Source organism: Carassius gibelio, chromosome B10 (genome assembly GCF_023724105.1).
Source record: "Carassius gibelio isolate Cgi1373 ecotype wild population from Czech Republic chromosome B10, carGib1.2-hapl.c, whole genome shotgun sequence".
NCBI lineage: Eukaryota > Metazoa > Chordata > Actinopteri > Cypriniformes > Cyprinidae > Carassius > Carassius gibelio.
In genome coordinates, this window is record NC_068405.1 from 3,202,700 (window position 1) to 3,219,961 (window position 17,262).

At 46.6% G+C, this 17,262-nt stretch overlaps 29 non-coding genes across 29 annotated transcripts; 5 read left to right on the top strand and 24 right to left on the bottom strand.

Annotated features, from left to right (window-relative positions):
• Positions 1–380: 380 nt before the first annotated feature.
• Positions 381–452, bottom strand: trnaq-uug (transfer RNA glutamine (anticodon UUG)). Its single transcript has one exon. It is a non-coding gene; the product is annotated as a tRNA-Gln (tRNA).
• Positions 453–587: 135 nt separating this feature from the next.
• Positions 588–660, bottom strand: trnaf-gaa (transfer RNA phenylalanine (anticodon GAA)). Its single transcript has one exon. It is a non-coding gene; the product is annotated as a tRNA-Phe (tRNA).
• A 106-nt stretch (positions 661–766) lies between these two features.
• Positions 767–840, bottom strand: trnai-aau (transfer RNA isoleucine (anticodon AAU)). Its single transcript has one exon. It is a non-coding gene; the product is annotated as a tRNA-Ile (tRNA).
• Positions 841–937: 97 nt separating this feature from the next.
• Positions 938–1,009, bottom strand: trnap-ugg (transfer RNA proline (anticodon UGG)). The gene has a single exon. It is a non-coding gene; the product is annotated as a tRNA-Pro (tRNA).
• Positions 1,010–1,945: 936 nt separating this feature from the next.
• On the top strand, positions 1,946–2,018 carry trnaa-agc (transfer RNA alanine (anticodon AGC)). Its single transcript has one exon. It is a non-coding gene; the product is annotated as a tRNA-Ala (tRNA).
• A 3,025-nt stretch (positions 2,019–5,043) lies between these two features.
• trnaq-uug (transfer RNA glutamine (anticodon UUG)) lies at positions 5,044–5,115 on the bottom strand. The gene has a single exon. It is a non-coding gene; the product is annotated as a tRNA-Gln (tRNA).
• A 135-nt stretch (positions 5,116–5,250) lies between these two features.
• Positions 5,251–5,323, bottom strand: trnal-caa (transfer RNA leucine (anticodon CAA)). Its single transcript has one exon. It is a non-coding gene; the product is annotated as a tRNA-Leu (tRNA).
• Positions 5,324–5,429: 106 nt separating this feature from the next.
• Positions 5,430–5,503, bottom strand: trnai-aau (transfer RNA isoleucine (anticodon AAU)). Its single transcript has one exon. It is a non-coding gene; the product is annotated as a tRNA-Ile (tRNA).
• A 97-nt stretch (positions 5,504–5,600) lies between these two features.
• On the bottom strand, positions 5,601–5,672 carry trnap-ugg (transfer RNA proline (anticodon UGG)). The gene has a single exon. It is a non-coding gene; the product is annotated as a tRNA-Pro (tRNA).
• A 936-nt stretch (positions 5,673–6,608) lies between these two features.
• Positions 6,609–6,681, top strand: trnaa-agc (transfer RNA alanine (anticodon AGC)). Its single transcript has one exon. It is a non-coding gene; the product is annotated as a tRNA-Ala (tRNA).
• A 1,064-nt stretch (positions 6,682–7,745) lies between these two features.
• Positions 7,746–7,818, bottom strand: trnaf-gaa (transfer RNA phenylalanine (anticodon GAA)). Its single transcript has one exon. It is a non-coding gene; the product is annotated as a tRNA-Phe (tRNA).
• An 834-nt stretch (positions 7,819–8,652) lies between these two features.
• On the bottom strand, positions 8,653–8,724 carry trnaq-uug (transfer RNA glutamine (anticodon UUG)). The gene has a single exon. It is a non-coding gene; the product is annotated as a tRNA-Gln (tRNA).
• Positions 8,725–8,859: 135 nt separating this feature from the next.
• trnaf-gaa (transfer RNA phenylalanine (anticodon GAA)) lies at positions 8,860–8,932 on the bottom strand. Its single transcript has one exon. It is a non-coding gene; the product is annotated as a tRNA-Phe (tRNA).
• A 106-nt stretch (positions 8,933–9,038) lies between these two features.
• On the bottom strand, positions 9,039–9,112 carry trnai-aau (transfer RNA isoleucine (anticodon AAU)). The gene has a single exon. It is a non-coding gene; the product is annotated as a tRNA-Ile (tRNA).
• Positions 9,113–9,209: 97 nt separating this feature from the next.
• trnap-ugg (transfer RNA proline (anticodon UGG)) lies at positions 9,210–9,281 on the bottom strand. The gene has a single exon. It is a non-coding gene; the product is annotated as a tRNA-Pro (tRNA).
• A 936-nt stretch (positions 9,282–10,217) lies between these two features.
• Positions 10,218–10,290, top strand: trnaa-agc (transfer RNA alanine (anticodon AGC)). Its single transcript has one exon. It is a non-coding gene; the product is annotated as a tRNA-Ala (tRNA).
• An 857-nt stretch (positions 10,291–11,147) lies between these two features.
• Positions 11,148–11,219, bottom strand: trnaq-uug (transfer RNA glutamine (anticodon UUG)). The gene has a single exon. It is a non-coding gene; the product is annotated as a tRNA-Gln (tRNA).
• A 135-nt stretch (positions 11,220–11,354) lies between these two features.
• Positions 11,355–11,427, bottom strand: trnaf-gaa (transfer RNA phenylalanine (anticodon GAA)). Its single transcript has one exon. It is a non-coding gene; the product is annotated as a tRNA-Phe (tRNA).
• A 247-nt stretch (positions 11,428–11,674) lies between these two features.
• Positions 11,675–11,746, bottom strand: trnap-ugg (transfer RNA proline (anticodon UGG)). The gene has a single exon. It is a non-coding gene; the product is annotated as a tRNA-Pro (tRNA).
• Positions 11,747–12,682: 936 nt separating this feature from the next.
• trnaa-agc (transfer RNA alanine (anticodon AGC)) lies at positions 12,683–12,755 on the top strand. The gene has a single exon. It is a non-coding gene; the product is annotated as a tRNA-Ala (tRNA).
• Positions 12,756–13,612: 857 nt separating this feature from the next.
• Positions 13,613–13,684, bottom strand: trnaq-uug (transfer RNA glutamine (anticodon UUG)). Its single transcript has one exon. It is a non-coding gene; the product is annotated as a tRNA-Gln (tRNA).
• Positions 13,685–13,819: 135 nt separating this feature from the next.
• On the bottom strand, positions 13,820–13,892 carry trnaf-gaa (transfer RNA phenylalanine (anticodon GAA)). Its single transcript has one exon. It is a non-coding gene; the product is annotated as a tRNA-Phe (tRNA).
• Positions 13,893–13,998: 106 nt separating this feature from the next.
• trnai-aau (transfer RNA isoleucine (anticodon AAU)) lies at positions 13,999–14,072 on the bottom strand. The gene has a single exon. It is a non-coding gene; the product is annotated as a tRNA-Ile (tRNA).
• Positions 14,073–14,169: 97 nt separating this feature from the next.
• trnap-ugg (transfer RNA proline (anticodon UGG)) lies at positions 14,170–14,241 on the bottom strand. Its single transcript has one exon. It is a non-coding gene; the product is annotated as a tRNA-Pro (tRNA).
• A 936-nt stretch (positions 14,242–15,177) lies between these two features.
• On the top strand, positions 15,178–15,250 carry trnaa-agc (transfer RNA alanine (anticodon AGC)). Its single transcript has one exon. It is a non-coding gene; the product is annotated as a tRNA-Ala (tRNA).
• Positions 15,251–16,107: 857 nt separating this feature from the next.
• On the bottom strand, positions 16,108–16,179 carry trnaq-uug (transfer RNA glutamine (anticodon UUG)). The gene has a single exon. It is a non-coding gene; the product is annotated as a tRNA-Gln (tRNA).
• Positions 16,180–16,314: 135 nt separating this feature from the next.
• Positions 16,315–16,387, bottom strand: trnaf-gaa (transfer RNA phenylalanine (anticodon GAA)). Its single transcript has one exon. It is a non-coding gene; the product is annotated as a tRNA-Phe (tRNA).
• Positions 16,388–16,493: 106 nt separating this feature from the next.
• trnai-aau (transfer RNA isoleucine (anticodon AAU)) lies at positions 16,494–16,567 on the bottom strand. Its single transcript has one exon. It is a non-coding gene; the product is annotated as a tRNA-Ile (tRNA).
• Positions 16,568–16,664: 97 nt separating this feature from the next.
• Positions 16,665–16,736, bottom strand: trnap-ugg (transfer RNA proline (anticodon UGG)). Its single transcript has one exon. It is a non-coding gene; the product is annotated as a tRNA-Pro (tRNA).
• Positions 16,737–17,262: the final 526 nt, after the last annotated feature.

Sequence of the window (17,262 nt, forward strand, 5' to 3'; positions counted from 1 at the left end):
AGAGACCGCAAGACCTTATTTGGGTGTGTCTAATAAGGCAGACAATCAAACTGTGCAGGGCAGGGGTGCCTCCAGGACAGGTTTGAGAACCAGTGCCCTAAAGAGACCGACTGGGCATCGATGCAATGCTGCCACAGTCTCTACGTTAGTTAATTTTTTTGGACTCAAAGCTGCCAAAAAGTATTTCAGACATGGTCCTGCGCAAATTGGTTGCAAAAAGTGGTCCCACCGCGATTTGAACTCGGATCACTGGATTCAGAGTGCTAACCATTACACCATGAAACCTTACCTGGAGCAGCCGTTGCTCACAGGGCCACAAAGACTGTCACCAGTGACAACCTAGTGCTGTTTTTATCTATTCCTGCGGCAAGAAAGCACACAGGTTCCACCGAGATTCGAACTCAGATCGCTGGATTCAAAGCCCAGAGTGCTGACCATTACACCATGGAACCGAAACTGTTTGTTTGGTGGCCAACTGGGAAACAGATAGCTCCGTGGCAGTGGGGAAGCAGTTATACAGAGAAGTTGGAACCCAGTGATTTTTGGTCACTGGCCCGCCTCAAAAAACGGAAAAGAGTGGGAGATTTTGCCGAAACCCGGGATCGAACCAGGGACCTTTAGATCTTCAGTCTAACGCTCTCCCAACTGAGCTATTTCGGCCACAACAAGCTCCTGCTTAGCAAGCAGGGATTTCAGTGAGATCACCCTACTCTTTGTCACAGGAGAAGAGCAGAGCAGAGATGAGCCCCCAGACAATAAAAACAGCTGGCCAGTACGGGGATCGAACCCGCGACCTTGGCGTTATTAGCACCACGCTCTAACCATCTGAGCTAACCGGACTCCCTTAGACATCTGACTCTACCCGATTGAATAAAAAACTTCCTCAACGTTAGTGAACGCAATGAGACAACAAAGCTTCACGTTTTATCCCGACCAAGGGCTCGTCCGGGATTTGAACCCGGGACCTCTCGCACCCAAAGCGAGAATCATACCCCTAGACCAACGAGCCTTCCTGTGCTGGGTCGAGAAAAAAGAGCTAGTGCAGCATCAATAAAAGAAGGAACATGAACTAACGTGGAAGCAATCAAAGACCTCGAGACAGTGTTAAAGGCTAACGAACGCAAGTTGGCCTCTTAACTGACCTAAAAATGTGGCTGTATCTAACATGTAGAGGGATGTTAGGGAGGACAGCTGAAACTGTCAGATGTCACTTAGACCAGCGGTTCTCAATTCCAGTCCTCGAGCCCCCTGCTCTTCAGATTTTGTATGTTTCTCGTATAGCTTCAGACATTTGTTCCATTCAAACGTAAGTGCCCTGAGAAGTGGACATCACATGACATCCCTCCGTGATTCAAGTTCAGAGCGTATGTGTACGTTCAGTTCAAAGTGACTAACACAGAGGTGTACAGAGGTATACAGAGGTATATGATGTCACACTTGTCCATGTGTGAAGACGTTGCGCAGCGCAAATCCGTGAACCAATGTTCCAAAGTGAAGTAAACTTCGACGGATTTCCCCTGCTCAGGGAGTGGGGAGCAATGAACACTGTGTAGGGACCATGTCAATCGCAAGGAGCTCACTTCTAATGAGCTGATTATCCAAATCAGGTGTGCTAACAAAGAGAGACATGCAAAATATGCAGACCTTTGGGGAGCGAGGACTGGAATGGAGAACCGCTTCCTTATTCTTTAAGTCAGTGTGAGAAAAAGAGGTGAGAAGTTGTCTGCGTGACCCGAGTGATGCAAGGTGGTCTGCATAATACAAGAATCCGCACATGCATACTGGCGTAACAAGACCGAGAAGGTCCTTTAACACAAAAGCTAAATCTCTTTGTTAATTCGACAACACAATCGCGGCCAGTGCAAAGGTGCAAGCCCAGAGGAGGGACGGCCTCTTTGCATCAAGCCGGTCATTCGCAGCTATGCTCGTCATTCTTGAAAGGCCAGGGGAATTAGCTCAAATGGTAGAGCGCTCGCTTAGCATGCGAGAGGTAGCGGGATCGATGCCCGCATTCTCCAAGTTGGCTCCTGCCCTTTTACTCACACATCCCTAAATCAGTGGTTTTCAACCCTTTCCTGGAGGCATCCCTGCCCTGCACATTTTGCATTTCCCCTCATCTAACACACCAGTTTCAAATCATCAGCTCATTAATAGAGACTGCAAGACCTGATTTGGGTGTGTCTAATAAGGGAGACATACGAAATGTTCAGGACAGGGTTGCCTCCAGGAAAGGTTTGAAAACCATTGCCCTAAAGAGACCGACTGAGCACTGACGCAATGCTGCGACACTCCCACGTTAGCTTTTTTTGGGGCTCACAGCTGCCAAAAAGTATTTCAGACATGGTCCTGTGCAAATTGGTTGCAAAACATTGCCATTTTACACACAGTTCCCTAAAGCAGTGGTTTTCAAACCTGTCCTGGAGGCACCCCTGCCCTACACATTTTGAATGTTTCCCTCATCTATCACACCTGTTCTTCTTCTTCTTTTGAATTTGCGGCAGCATAGACGCATCACCGGCGTATTACTGCCCTCCTCAGGTCATTTGAGGCCTCGGTTTATCCTTTAAATCCTTGCGTAAAGTCCAGTCTTGTGCAAAAACTTCATAAAAATCTTTGTAGACTCATAGTCCTTTGGGTTAAGAATAGTCTGAACAGATATATTAGAGACTCCACATTCTAATAACTCTGAAATCATGTGACATCTTGCTGTATGATGGTTGGAGCACTCCATTATTACATGATTCACCGTTTCTTCTTGTCCACATCTACATCTGCCATCTAGATGTTTTCCAACCCTTGCTAACCCAAAGTTTAGTGCACAATGGCCCAACCTTAATCTAGTTAGAATGACACTCTCTTTCCTTTCTAATGTTGTATTTAGGTTACGTCCTACTGTTGGCTGAACAGAATAATAATGTCTGCCTTTATGTCCCTCATTCCATTATTTTTGCCATAATTTCAATGTTCTTTCTTGGATAATACTTTTACATTCTACCCTACCGAACATAACCTCCAACTCTACTTCACTTTTATTTACTGCACTTCTTGCCATTTCATCTGCCTCTTCATTTCCCTGAACACCAATGTGAGCAGGTACCCAAATAAATCCAACTGTACTCCCCATTTTATTAACTCTATTAAGTGTTACTAAGACTTCTACAACTAAATCTGCCCTGGCTTCACTTTTCCTTCCCTTTAATGCCATTAAAGCAGCACTTGAGTCTGAACAAATTATTCTTTTCCCTGGTCCATTTTCCTCCACCCACTCCAAGGCCAATAAAATAGCCACCAGCTCTGCAGTAATGGCTGACATACTATCTGTTAACCGCTTTCCATTCATTAACTTCAGCTGAGGAATACTTACTCCTATTGCGGTTTTCCTACTTCTTAACTTCATTGAACCATCCGTAAATATCTGCACATACTCGGGCCAGATTTTCTTTAAATGATTATAAACCATATCCACAGGATTACCTTCATATTTCTTTATTTGATCTAAAATACTTAGGTCCACTTTAGGGACTGGCAGTAACCATGGAGGTACTGGAGGCCAAATAATTACTGGCGCGATCATGATATCATTCACTCCTATATCCTGAGCTTCCTTACCTATTGACATCTTCCCACACTCTTTTTTATTTCCATCCCTTTTCTGGAGTTCCCAGTGTTCCTCTAATAAAATCCTAGCCGGGTTAGAACAATTATGACTTCGTAGCTTTGTCCAATAAAACAGAAACAATTTATTCCGTCTGAGCTCTAATGTAGTCTCCCCCATTTCAATTAACAAAGCATTAAGTGGAGTAGATCTCATTGCTCCTCCACAAATTCTCAATGCTTTTGCTTGAACTACATCCAATTTGTTTAAAACAGATTCTGATGCTGATCTATATACCATGCAACCATAATCAATATTAGCTCTAATTATTCCCCTAAAAATCATCATTAAACACTCTCTACTTGCACCCCAATCTATTCCAACTAAACATCTTAAGGTATTAATAACCCTCTCACACTTTTTCACTGTATTATTTATGTGCTCTTTCCAAGTCATTCTTTCCTCAAACCAAACTCCTAAAAACTTAAATGATTTAACTTTTTCTATAGGACTATTATAAATACTTAAAGTCTTATCTAAAAGTTTCCTTTTTAGACCAAACACAACATATTTTGATTTTGATACTGAAATTCTAAAACCCCATTCATCTGCCCATGCCTCTACTTTATTAATTGCTTGTTGTACTTGTTTATAAATATAATTCAAGTTCCGCCCTCTTTTCCAAACAGCTGCATCGTCAGCAAATAATGCCATTCCAAAACCTCTATTTAACTTACTAAAAATATCGTTAATCATTACATTAAATAACACTGGGCTAATAACACTTCCCTGAGGGGTTCCATTTTCCACATTTTCCTTACTGGACATAGATCCGTCTACTCTCACCTGAATGGTACGCTCCTTCAGAAAATCTTTAATCCAATTTAACATCCTACCTCTTACCCCTGCATCATATAGCTTTATCATTAAGCCCTCTTTCCATACTGTATCATAGGCTTTTTCTATGTCTAAAAACACACTCATGACAACTTCCTTATTCGCCATAGCTCTTCTAATATCTAAGTACAACACTATATCACACCTGTTTCAAATCATCAACTCTTTTATAGAGACCGCAAGACCTTATTTGGGTGTGTCTAATAAGGCAGACAATCAAACTGTGCAGGGCAGGGGTGCCTCCAGGACAGGTTTGAGAACCAGTGCCCTAAAGAGACCGACTGGGCATCGATGCAATGCTGCCACAGTCTCTACGTTAGTTAATTTTTTTGGACTCAAAGCTGCCAAAAAGTATTTCAGACATGGTCCTGCGCAAATTGGTTGCAAAAAGTGGTCCCACCGCGATTTGAACTCGGATCACTGGATTCAGAGTGCTAACCATTACACCATGAAACCTTACCTGGAGCAGCCGTTGCTCACAGGGCCACAAAGACTGTCACCAGTGACAACCTAGTGCTGTTTTTATCTTTTCCTGCGGCAAGAAAGCACACAGGTTCCACCGAGATTCGAACTCAGATCGCTGGATTCAAAGCCCAGAGTGCTGACCATTACACCATGGAACCGAAACTGCTTGTTTGGTGGCCAACTGGGAAACAGATAGCTCCGTGGCAGTGGGGAAGCAGTTATACAGAGAAGTTGGAACCCAGTGATTTTTGGTCACTGGCCCGCCTCAAAAAACGGAAAAGAGTGGGAGATTTTGCCGAAACCCGGGATCGAACCAGGGACCTTTAGATCTTGAGTCTAACGCTCTCCCAACTGAGCTATTTCGGCCACAACAAGCTCCTGCTTAGCAAGCAGGGATTTCAGTGAGATCACCCTACTCTTTGTCACAGGAGAAGAGCAGAGCAGAGATGAGCCCCCAGACAATAAAAACAGCTGGCCAGTACGGGGATCGAACCCGCGACCTTGGCGTTATTAGCACCACGCTCTAACCATCTGAGCTAACCAGCCTCCCTTAGCCATCTGTCTCTACCCGATTGAATAAAAAACTGCCTCAATGTTAGTGAACGCAATGAGACAACAAAGCTTCACGTTTTATCCCGACCAAGGGCTCGTCCGGGATTTGAACCCGGGACCTCTCGCACCCAAAGCGAGAATCATACCCCTAGACCAACGAGCCTTCCTGTGCTGGGCCGAGAAAAAAGAGCTAGTGCAGCATCAATAAAAGAAGGAACATGAACTAACGTGGAAGCAATCAAAGACCTCGAGACAGTGTTAAAGGCTAACGAACGCAAGTTGGCCTCTTAACTGACCTAAAAATGTGGCTGTATCTAACATGTAGAGGGATGTTAGGGAGGACAGCTGAAACTGTCAGATGTCACTTAGACCAGCGGTTCTCAATTCCAGTCCTCGAGCCCCCTGCTCTTCAGATTTTGTATGTTTCTCGTATAGCTTCAGACATTTGTTCCATTCAAACGTAAGTGCCCTGAGAAGTGGACATCACATGACATCCCTCCGTGATTCAAGTTCAGAGCGTATGTGTACGTTCAGTTCAAAGTGACTAACACAGAGGTGTACAGAGGTATACAGAGGTATATGATGTCACACTTGTCCATGTGTGAAGACGTTGCGCAGCGCAAATCCGTGAACCAATGTTCCAAAGTGAAGTAAACTTCGACGGATTTCCCCTGCTCAGGGAGTGGGGAGCAATGAACACTGTGTAGGGACCATGTCAATCGCAAGGAGCTCACTTCTAATGAGCTGATTATCCAAATCAGGTGTGCTAACAAAGAGAGACATGCAAAATATGCAGACCTTTGGGGAGCGAGGACTGGAATGGAGAACCGCTTCCTTATTCTTTAAGTCAGTGTGAGAAAAAGAGGTGAGAAGTTGTCTGCGTGACCCGAGTGATGCAAGGTGGTCTGCATAATACAAGAATCCGCACATGCATACTGGCGTAACAAGACCGAGAAGGTCCTTTAACACAAAAGCTAAATCTCTTTGTTAATTCGACAACACAATCGCGGCCAGTGCAAAGGTGCAAGCCCAGAGGAGGGACGGCCTCTTTGCATCAAGCCGGTCATTCGCAGCTATGCTCGTCATTCTTGAAAGGCCAGGGGAATTAGCTCAAATGGTAGAGCGCTCGCTTAGCATGCGAGAGGTAGCGGGATCGATGCCCGCATTCTCCAAGTTGGCTCCTGCCCTTTTACTCACACATCCCTAAATCAGTGGTTTTCAACCCTTTCCTGGAGGCATCCCTGCCCTGCACATTTTGCATTTCCCCTCATCTAACACACCAGTTTCAAATCATCAGCTCATTAATAGAGACTGCAAGACCTGATTTGGGTGTGTCTAATAAGGGAGACATACGAAATGTTCAGGACAGGGTTGCCTCCAGGAAAGGTTTGAAAACCATTGCCCTAAAGAGACCGACTGAGCACTGACGCAATGCTGCGACACTCCCACGTTAGCTTTTTTTGGGGCTCACAGCTGCCAAAAAGTATTTCAGACATGGTCCTGTGCAAATTGGTTGCAAAACATTGCCATTTTACACACAGTTCCCTAAAGCAGTGGTTTTCAAACCTGTCCTGGAGGCACCCCTGCCCTACACATTTTGAATGTTTCCCTCATCTATCACACCTGTTTCAAATCATCAACTCTTTTATAGAGACCGCAAGACCTTATTTGGGTGTGTCTAATAAGGCAGACAATCAAACTGTGCAGGGCAGGGGTGCCTCCAGGACAGGTTTGAGAACCAGTGCCCTAAAGAGACCGACTGGGCATCGATGCAATGCTGCCACAGTCTCTACGTTAGTTAATTTTTTTGGACTCAAAGCTGCCAAAAAGTATTTCAGACATGGTCCTGCGCAAATTGGTTGCAAAAAGTGGTCCCACCGCGATTTGAACTCGGATCACTGGATTCAGAGTGCTAACCATTACACCATGAAACCTTACCTGGAGCAGCCGTTGCTCACAGGGCCACAAAGACTGTCACCAGTGACAACCTAGTGCTGTTTTTATCTATTCCTGCGGCAAGAAAGCACACAGGTTCCACCGAGATTCGAACTCAGATCGCTGGATTCAAAGCCCAGAGTGCTGACCATTACACCATGGAGAAGTTGGAACCCAGTGATTTTTGGTCACTGGCCCGCCTCAAAAAACGGAACTTGGAGAATGCGAATACAGAGAAGTTGGAACCCAGTGATTTTTGGTCACTGGCCCGCCTCAAAAAACGGAAAAGAGTGGGAGATTTTGCCGAAACCCGGGATCGAACCAGGGACCTTTAGATCTTCAGTCTAACGCTCTCCCAACTGAGCTATTTCGGCCACAACAAGCTCCTGCTTAGCAAGCAGGGATTTCAGTGAGATCACCCTACTCTTCGTCACAGGAGAAGAGCAGAGCAGAGATGAGCCCCCAGACAATAAAAACAGCTGGCCAGTACGGGGATCGAACCCGCGACCTTGGCGTAATAAGGGAGACATACGAAATGTTCAGGACAGGGTTGCCTCCAGGAAAGGTTTGAAAACCATTGCCCTAAAGAGACCGACTGAGCACTGACGCAATGCTGCGACACTCCCACGTTAGCTTTTTTTGGGGCTCACAGCTGCCAAAAAGTATTTCAGACATGGTCCTGTGCAAATTGGTTGCAAAACATTGCCATTTTACACACAGTTCCCTAAAGCAGTGGTTTTCAAACCTGTCCTGGAGGCACCCCTGCCCTACACATTTTGAATGTTTCCCTCATCTATCACACCTGTTTCAAATCATCAACTCTTTTATAGAGACCGCAAGACCTTATTTGGGTGTGTCTAATAAGGCAGACAATCAAACTGTGCAGGGCAGGGGTGCCTCCAGGACAGGTTTGAGAACCAGTGCCCTAAAGAGACCGACTGGGCATCGATGCAAAGCTGCCACAGTCTCTACGTTAGTTAATTTTTTTGGACTCAAAGCTGCCAAAAAGTATTTCAGACATGGTCCTGCGCAAATTGGTTGCAAAAAGTGGTCCCACCGTGATTTGAACTCGGATCACTGGATTCAGAGTGCTAACCATTACACCATGAAACCTTACCTGGAGCAGCCGTTGCTCACAGGGCCACAAAGACTGTCACCAGTGACAACCTAGTGCTGTTTTTATCTTTTCCTGCGGCAAGAAAGCACACAGGTTCCACCGAGATTCGAACTCAGATCGCTGGATTCAAAGCCCAGAGTGCTGACCATTACACCATGGAACCGAAACTGCTTGTTTGGTGGCCAACTGGGAAACAGATAGCTCCGTGGCAGTGGGGAAGCAGTTATACAGAGAAGTTGGAACCCAGTGATTTTTGGTCACTGGCCCGCCTCAAAAAACGGAAAAGAGTGGGAGATTTTGCCAAAACCCGGGATCGAACCAGGGACCTTTAGATCTTCAGTCTAACGCTCTCCCAACTGAGCTATTTCGGCCACAACAAGCTCCTGCTTAGCAAGCAGGGATTTCAGTGAGATCACCCTACTCTTTGTCACAGGAGAAGAGCAGAGCAGAGATGAGCCCCCAGACAATAAAAACAGCTGGCCAGTACGGGGATCGAACCCGCGACCTTGGCGTTATTAGCACCACGCTCTAACCATCTGAGCTAACCGGCCTCCCTTAGCCAGCTTTTTCTACCCGATTGAATAAAAAACTGCCTCAATGTTAGTGAACACAATGAGACAACAAAGCTTCACGTTTTATCCCGACCAAGGGCTCGTCCGGGATTTGAACCCAGGACCTCTCGCACCCAAAGCGAGAATCATACCCCTAGACCAACGAGCCTTCCTGTGCTGTGCTGAGAAAAAAGAGCTAGTGCAGCATCAATACAAGAAGGAACATGAACTAACGTGGAAGCAATCAAAGACCTCGAGACAGTGTTAAAGGCTAACGAACGCAAGTTGGCCTCTTAACTGACCTAAAATTGTGGCTGTATCTAACATGTAGAGGGATGTTAGGGAGGACAGCTGAAACTGTCAGATGTCACTTAGACCAGCGGTTCTCAATTCCAGTCCTCGAGCCCCCTGCTCTTCAGATTTTGTATGTTTCTCGTATAGCTTCAGACATTTGTTCCATTCAAACGTAAGTGCCCTGAGAAGTGGACATCACATGACATCCCTCCGTGATTCAAGTTCAGAGCGTATGTGTACGTTCAGTTCAAAGTGACTAACACAGAGGTGTACAGAGGTATACAGAGGTATATGATGTCACACTTGTCCATGTGTGAAGACGTTGCGCAGCGCAAATCCGTGAACCAATGTTCCAAAGTGAAGTAAACTTCGACGGATTTCCCCTGCTCAGGGAGTGGGGAGCAATGAACACTGTGTAGGGACCATGTCAATCGCAAGGAGCTCACTTCTAATGAGCTGATTATCCAAATCAGGTGTGCTAACAAAGAGAGACATGCAAAATATGCAGACCTTTGGGGAGCGAGGACTGGAATGGAGAACCGCTTCCTTATTCTTTAAGTCAGTGTGAGAAAAAGAGGTGAGAAGTTGTCTGCGTGACCCGAGTGATGCAAGGTGGTCTGCATAATACAAGAATCCGCACATGCATACTGGCGTAACAAGACCGAGAAGGTCCTTTAACACAAAAGCTAAATCTCTTTGTTAATTCGACAACACAATCGCGGCCAGTGCAAAGGTGCAAGCCCAGAGGAGGGACGGCCTCTTTGCATCAAGCCGGTCATTCGCAGCTATGCTCGTCATTCTTGAAAGGCCAGGGGAATTAGCTCAAATGGTAGAGCGCTCGCTTAGCATGCGAGAGGTAGCGGGATCGATGCCCGCATTCTCCAAGTTGGCTCCTGCCCTTTTACTCACACATCCCTAAATCAGTGGTTTTCAACCCTTTCCTGGAGGCATCCCTGCCCTGCACATTTTGCATTTCCCCTCATCTAACACACCAGTTTCAAATCATCAGCTCATTAATAGAGACTGCAAGACCTGATTTGGGTGTGTCTAATAAGGGAGACATACGAAATGTTCAGGACAGGGTTGCCTCCAGGAAAGGTTTGAAAACCATTGCCCTAAAGAGACCGACTGAGCACTGACGCAATGCTGCGACACTCCCACGTTAGCTTTTTTTGGGGCTCACAGCTGCCAAAAAGTATTTCAGACATGGTCCTGTGCAAATTGGTTGCAAAACATTGCCATTTTACACACAGTTCCCTAAAGCAGTGGTTTTCAAACCTGTCCTGGAGGCACCCCTGCCCTACACATTTTGAATGTTTCCCTCATCTATCACACCTGTTTCAAATCATCAACTCTTTTATAGAGACCGCAAGACCTTATTTGGGTGTGTCTAATAAGGCAGACAATCAAACTGTGCAGGGCAGGGGTGCCTCCAGGACAGGTTTGAGAACCAGTGCCCTAAAGAGACCGACTGGGCATCGATGCAAAGCTGCCACAGTCTCTACGTTAGTTAATTTTTTTGGACTCAAAGCTGCCAAAAAGTATTTCAGACATGGTCCTGCGCAAATTGGTTGCAAAAAGTGGTCCCACCGCGATTTGAACTCGGATCACTGGATTCAGAGTGCTAACCATTACACCATGAAACCTTACCTGGAGCAGCCGTTGCTCACAGGGCCACAAAGACTGTCACCAGTGACAACCTAGTGCTGTTTTTATCTTTTCCTGCGGCAAGAAAGCACACAGGTTCCACCGAGATTCGAACTCAGATCGCTGGATTCAAAGCCCAGAGTGCTGACCATTACACCATGGAACCGAAACTGCTTGTTTGGTGGCCAACTGGGAAACAGATAGCTCCGTGGCAGTGGGGAAGCAGTTATACAGAGAAGTTGGAACCCAGTGATTTTTGGTCACTGGCCCGCCTCAAAAAACGGAAAAGAGTGGGAGATTTTGCCGAAACCCGGGATCGAACCAGGGACCTTTAGATCTTCAGTCTAACGCTCTCCCAACTGAGCTATTTCGGCCACAACAAGCTCCTGCTTAGCAAGCAGGGATTTCAGTGAGATCACCCTACTCTTTGTCACAGGAGAAGAGCAGAGCAGAGATGAGCCCCCAGACAATAAAAACAGCTGGCCAGTACGGGGATCGAACCCACGACCTTGGAGTTATTAGCCTCCCTTAGCCACCTGTCTCTACCCGATTGAATAAAAAACTGCCTCAATGTTAGTGAACGCAATGAGACAACAAAGCTTCACGTTTTATCCCGACCAAGGGCTCGTCCGGGATTTGAACCCGGGACCTCTCGCACCCAAAGCGAGAATCATACCCCTAGACCAATGAGCCTTTCTGTGCTGGGTCGAGAAAAAAGAGCTAGTGCAGCATCAATAAAAGAAGGAACATGAACTAACGTGGAAGCAATCAAAGACCTCGAGACAGTGTTAAAGGCTAACGAACGCAAGTTGGCCTCTTAACTGACCTAAAGTTGTGGCTGTATCTAACATGTAGAGGGATGTTAGGGAGGACAGCTGAAACTGTCAGATGTCACTTAGAGCAGCGGTTCTCAATTCCAGTCCTCGAGCCCCCTGCTCTTCAGATTTTGTATGTTTCTCGTATAGCTTCAGACATTTGTTCCATTCAAACGTAAGTGCCCTGAGAAGTGGACATCACATGACATCCCTCCGTGATTCAAGTTCAGAGCGTATGTGTACGTTCAGTTCAAAGTGACTAACACAGAGGTGTACAGAGGTATACAGAGGTATATGATGTCACACTTGTCCATGTGTGAAGACGTTGCGCAGCGCAAATCCGTGAACCAATGTTCCAAAGTGAAGTAAACTTCGACGGATTTCCCCTGCTCAGGGAGTGGGGAGCAATGAACACTGTGTAGGGACCATGTCAATCGCAAGGAGCTCACTTCTAATGAGCTGATTATCCAAATCAGGTGTGCTAACAAAGAGAGACATGCAAAATATGCAGACCTTTGGGGAGCGAGGACTGGAATGGAGAACCGCTTCCTTATTCTTTAAGTCAGTGTGAGAAAAAGAGGTGAGAAGTTGTCTGCGTGACCCGAGTGATGCAAGGTGGTCTGCATAATACAAGAATCCGCACATGCATACTGGCGTAACAAGACCGAGAAGGTCCTTTAACACAAAAGCTAAATCTCTTTGTTAATTCGACAACACAATCGCGGCCAGTGCAAAGGTGCAAGCCCAGAGGAGGGACGGCCTCTTTGCATCAAGCCGGTCATTCGCAGCTATGCTCGTCATTCTTGAAAGGCCAGGGGAATTAGCTCAAATGGTAGAGCGCTCGCTTAGCATGCGAGAGGTAGCGGGATCGATGCCCGCATTCTCCAAGTTGGCTCCTGCCCTTTTACTCACACATCCCTAAATCAGTGGTTTTCAACCCTTTCCTGGAGGCATCCCTGCCCTGCACATTTTGCATTTCCCCTCATCTAACACACCAGTTTCAAATCATCAGCTCATTAATAGAGACTGCAAGACCTGATTTGGGTGTGTCTAATAAGGGAGACATACGAAATGTTCAGGACAGGGTTGCCTCCAGGAAAGGTTTGAAAACCATTGCCCTAAAGAGACCGACTGAGCACTGACGCAATGCTGCGACACTCCCACGTTAGCTTTTTTTTGGGCTCACAGCTGCCAAAAAGTATTTCAGACATGGTCCTGTGCAAATTGGTTGCAAAACATTGCCATTTTACACACAGTTCCCTAAAGCAGTGGTTTTCAAACCTGTCCTGGAGGCACCCCTGCCCTACACATTTTGAATGTTTCCCTCATCTATCACACCTGTTTCAAATCATCAACTCTTTTATAGAGACCGCAAGACCTTATTTGGGTGTGTCTAATAAGGCAGACAATCAAACTGTGCAGGGCAGGGGTGCCTCCAGGACAGGTTTGAGAACCAGTGCCCTAAAGAGACCGACTGGGCATCGATGCAATGCTGCCACAGTCTCTACGTTAGTTAATTTTTTTGGACTCAAAGCTGCCAAAAAGTATTTCAGACATGGTCCTGCGCAAATTGGTTGCAAAAAGTGGTCCCACCGCGATTTAAACTCGGATCACTGGATTCAGAGTGCTAACCATTACACCATGAAACCTTACCTGGAGCAGCCGTTGCTCACAGGGCCACAAAGACTGTCACCAGTGACAACCTAGTGCTGTTTTTATCTTTTCCTGCGGCAAGAAAGCACACAGGTTCCACCGAGATTCGAACTCAGATCGCTGGATTCAAAGCCCAGAGTGCTGACCATTACACCATGGAACCGAAACTGCTTGTTTGGTGGCCAACTGGGAAACAGATAGCTCCGTGGCAGTGGGGAAGCAGTTATACAGAGAAGTTGGAACCCAGTGATTTTTGGTCACTGGCCCGCCTCAAAAAACGGAAAAGAGTGGGAGATTTTGCCGAAACCCGGGATCGAACCAGGGACCTTTAGATCTTCAGTCTAACGCTCTCCCAACTGAGCTATTTCGGCCACTACAAGCTCCTGCTTAGCAAGCAGGGATTTCAGTGAGATCACCCTACTCTTTGTCACAGGAGAAGAGCAGAGCAGAGATGAGCCCCCAGACAATAAAAACAGCTGGCCAGTACGGGGATCGAACCCGCGACCTTGGCGTTATTAGCACCACGCTCTAACCATCTGAGCTAACCGGCCTCCCTTAGCCATCTGTCTCTACCCGATTGAATAAAAAACTGCCTCAATGTTAGTGAACGCAATGAGACAACAAAGCTTCACGTTTTATCCCGACCAAGGGCTCGTCCGGGATTTGAACCCGGGACCTCTCGCACCCAAAGCGAGAATCATACCCCTAGACCAACGAGCCTTCCTGTGCTGTGCTGAGAAAAAAGAGCTAGTGCAGCATCAATACAAGAAGGAACATGAACTAACGTGGAAGCAATCAAAGACCTCGAGACAGTGTTAAAGGCTAACGAACGCAAGTTGGCCTCTTAACTGACCTAAAAATGTGGCTGTATCTAACATGTAGAGGGATGTTAGGGAGGACAGCTGAAACTGTCAGATGTCACTTAGACCAGCGGTTCTCAATTCCAGTCCTCGAGCCCCCTGCTCTTCAGATTTTGTATGTTTCTCGTATAGCTTCAGACATTTGTTCCATTCAAACGTAAGTGCCCTGAGAAGTGGACATCACATGACATCCCTCCGTGATTCAAGTTCAGAGCGTATGTGTACGTTCAGTTCAAAGTGACTAACACAGAGGTGTACAGAGGTATACAGAGGTATATGATGTCACACTTGTCCATGTGTGAAGACGTTGCGCAGCGCAAATCCGTGAACCAATGTTCCAAAGTGAAGTAAACTTCGACGGATTTCCCCTGCTCAGGGAGTGGGGAGCAATGAACACTGTGTAGGGACCATGTCAATCGCAAGGAGCTCACTTCTAATGAGCTGATTATCCAAATCAGGTGTGCTAACAAAGAGAGACATGCAAAATATGCAGACCTTTGGGGAGCGAGGACTGGAATGGAGAACCGCTTCCTTATTCTTTAAGTCAGTGTGAGAAAAAGAGGTGAGAAGTTGTCTGCGTGACCCGAGTGATGCAAGGTGGTCTGCATAATACAAGAATCCGCACATGCATACTGGCGTAACAAGACCGAGAAGGTCCTTTAACACAAAAGCTAAATCTCTTTGTTAATTCGACAACACAATCGCGGCCAGTGCAAAGGTGCAAGCCCAGAGGAGGGACGGCCTCTTTGCATCAAGCCGGTCATTCGCAGCTATGCTCGTCATTCTTGAAAGGCCAGGGGAATTAGCTCAAATGGTAGAGCGCTCGCTTAGCATGCGAGAGGTAGCGGGATCGATGCCCGCATTCTCCAAGTTGGCTCCTGCCCTTTTACTCACACATCCCTAAATCAGTGGTTTTCAACCCTTTCCTGGAGGCATCCCTGCCCTGCACATTTTGCATTTCCCCTCATCTAACACACCAGTTTCAAATCATCAGCTCATTAATAGAGACTGCAAGACCTGATTTGGGTGTGTCTAATAAGGGAGACATACGAAATGTTCAGGACAGGGTTGCCTCCAGGAAAGGTTTGAAAACCATTGCCCTAAAGAGACCGACTGAGCACTGACGCAATGCTGCGACACTCCCACGTTAGCTTTTTTTGGGGCTCACAGCTGCCAAAAAGTATTTCAGACATGGTCCTGTGCAAATTGGTTGCAAAACATTGCCATTTTACACACAGTTCCCTAAAGCAGTGGTTTTCAAACCTGTCCTGGAGGCACCCCTGCCCTACACATTTTGAATGTTTCCCTCATCTATCACACCTGTTTCAAATCATCAACTCTTTTATAGAGACCGTAAGACCTTATTTGGGTGTGTCTAATAAGGCAGACAATCAAACTGTGCAGGGCAGGGGTGCCTCCAGGACAGGTTTGAGAACCAGTGCCCTAAAGAGACCGACTGGGCATCGATGCAATGCTGCCACAGTCTCTACGTTAGTTAATTTTTTTGGACTCAAAGCTGCCAAAAAGTATTTCAGACATGGTCCTGCGCAAATTGGTTGCAAAAAGTGGTCCCACCACGATTTAAACTCGGATCACTGGATTCAGAGTGCTAACCATTACACCATGAAACCTTACCTGGAGCAGCCGTTGCTCACAGGGCCACAAAGACTGTCACCAGTGACAACCTAGTGCTGTTTTTATCTTTTCCTGCGGCAAGAAAGCACACAGGTTCCACCGAGATTCGAACTCAGATCGCTGGATTCAAAGCCCAGAGTGCTGACCATTACACCATGGAACCGAAACTGCTTGTTTGGTGGCCAACTGGGAAACAGATAGCTCCGTGGCAGTGGGGAAGCAGTTATACAGAGAAGTTGGAACCCAGTGATTTTTGGTCACTGGCCCGCCTCAAAAAACGGAAAAGAGTGGGAGATTTTGCCGAAACCCGGGATCGAACCAGGGACCTTTAGATCTTCAGTCTAACGCTCTCCCAACTGAGCTATTTCGGCCACAACAAGCTCCTGCTTAGCAAGCAGGGATTTCAGTGAGATCACCCTACTCTTTGTCACAGGAGAAGAGCAGAGCAGAGATGAGCCCCCAGACAATAAAAACAGCTGGCCAGTACGGGGATCGAACCCGCGACCTTGGCGTTATTAGCACCACGCTCTAACCATCTGAGCTAACCGGCCTCCCTTAGCCATCTTTTTCTACCCGATTGAATAAAAAACTGCCTCAATGTTAGTGAACGCAATGAGACAACAAAGCTTCACGTTTTATCCCGACCAAGGGCTCGTCCGGGATTTGAACCCGAGACCTCTCGCACCCAAAGCGAGAATCATACCCCTAGACCAACGAGCCTTCCTGTGCTGTGCCGAGAAAAAAGAGCTAGTGCAGCATCAATAAAAGAAGGAACATGAACTAACGTGGAAGCAATCAAAGACCTCGAGACAGTGTTAAAGGCTAACGAACGCAAGTTGGCCTCTTAACTGACCTAAAAATGTGGCTGTATCTAACATGTAGAGGGATGTTAGGGAGGACAGCTGAAACTGTCAGATGTCACTTAGACCAGCGGTTCTCAATTCCAGTCCTCGAGCCCCCTGCTCTTCAGATTTTGTATGTTTCTCGTATAGCTTCAGACATTTGTTCCATTCAAACGTAAGTGCCCTGAGAAGTGGACATCACATGACATCCCTCCGTGATTCAAGTTCAGAGCGTATGTGTACGTTCAGTTCAAAGTGACTAACACAGAGGTGTACAGAGGTATACAGAGGTATATGATGTCACACTTGTCCATGTGTGAAGACGTTGCGCAGCGCAAATCCGTGAACCAATGTTCCAAAGTGAAGTAAACTTCGACGGATTTCCCCTGCTCAGGGAGTGGGGA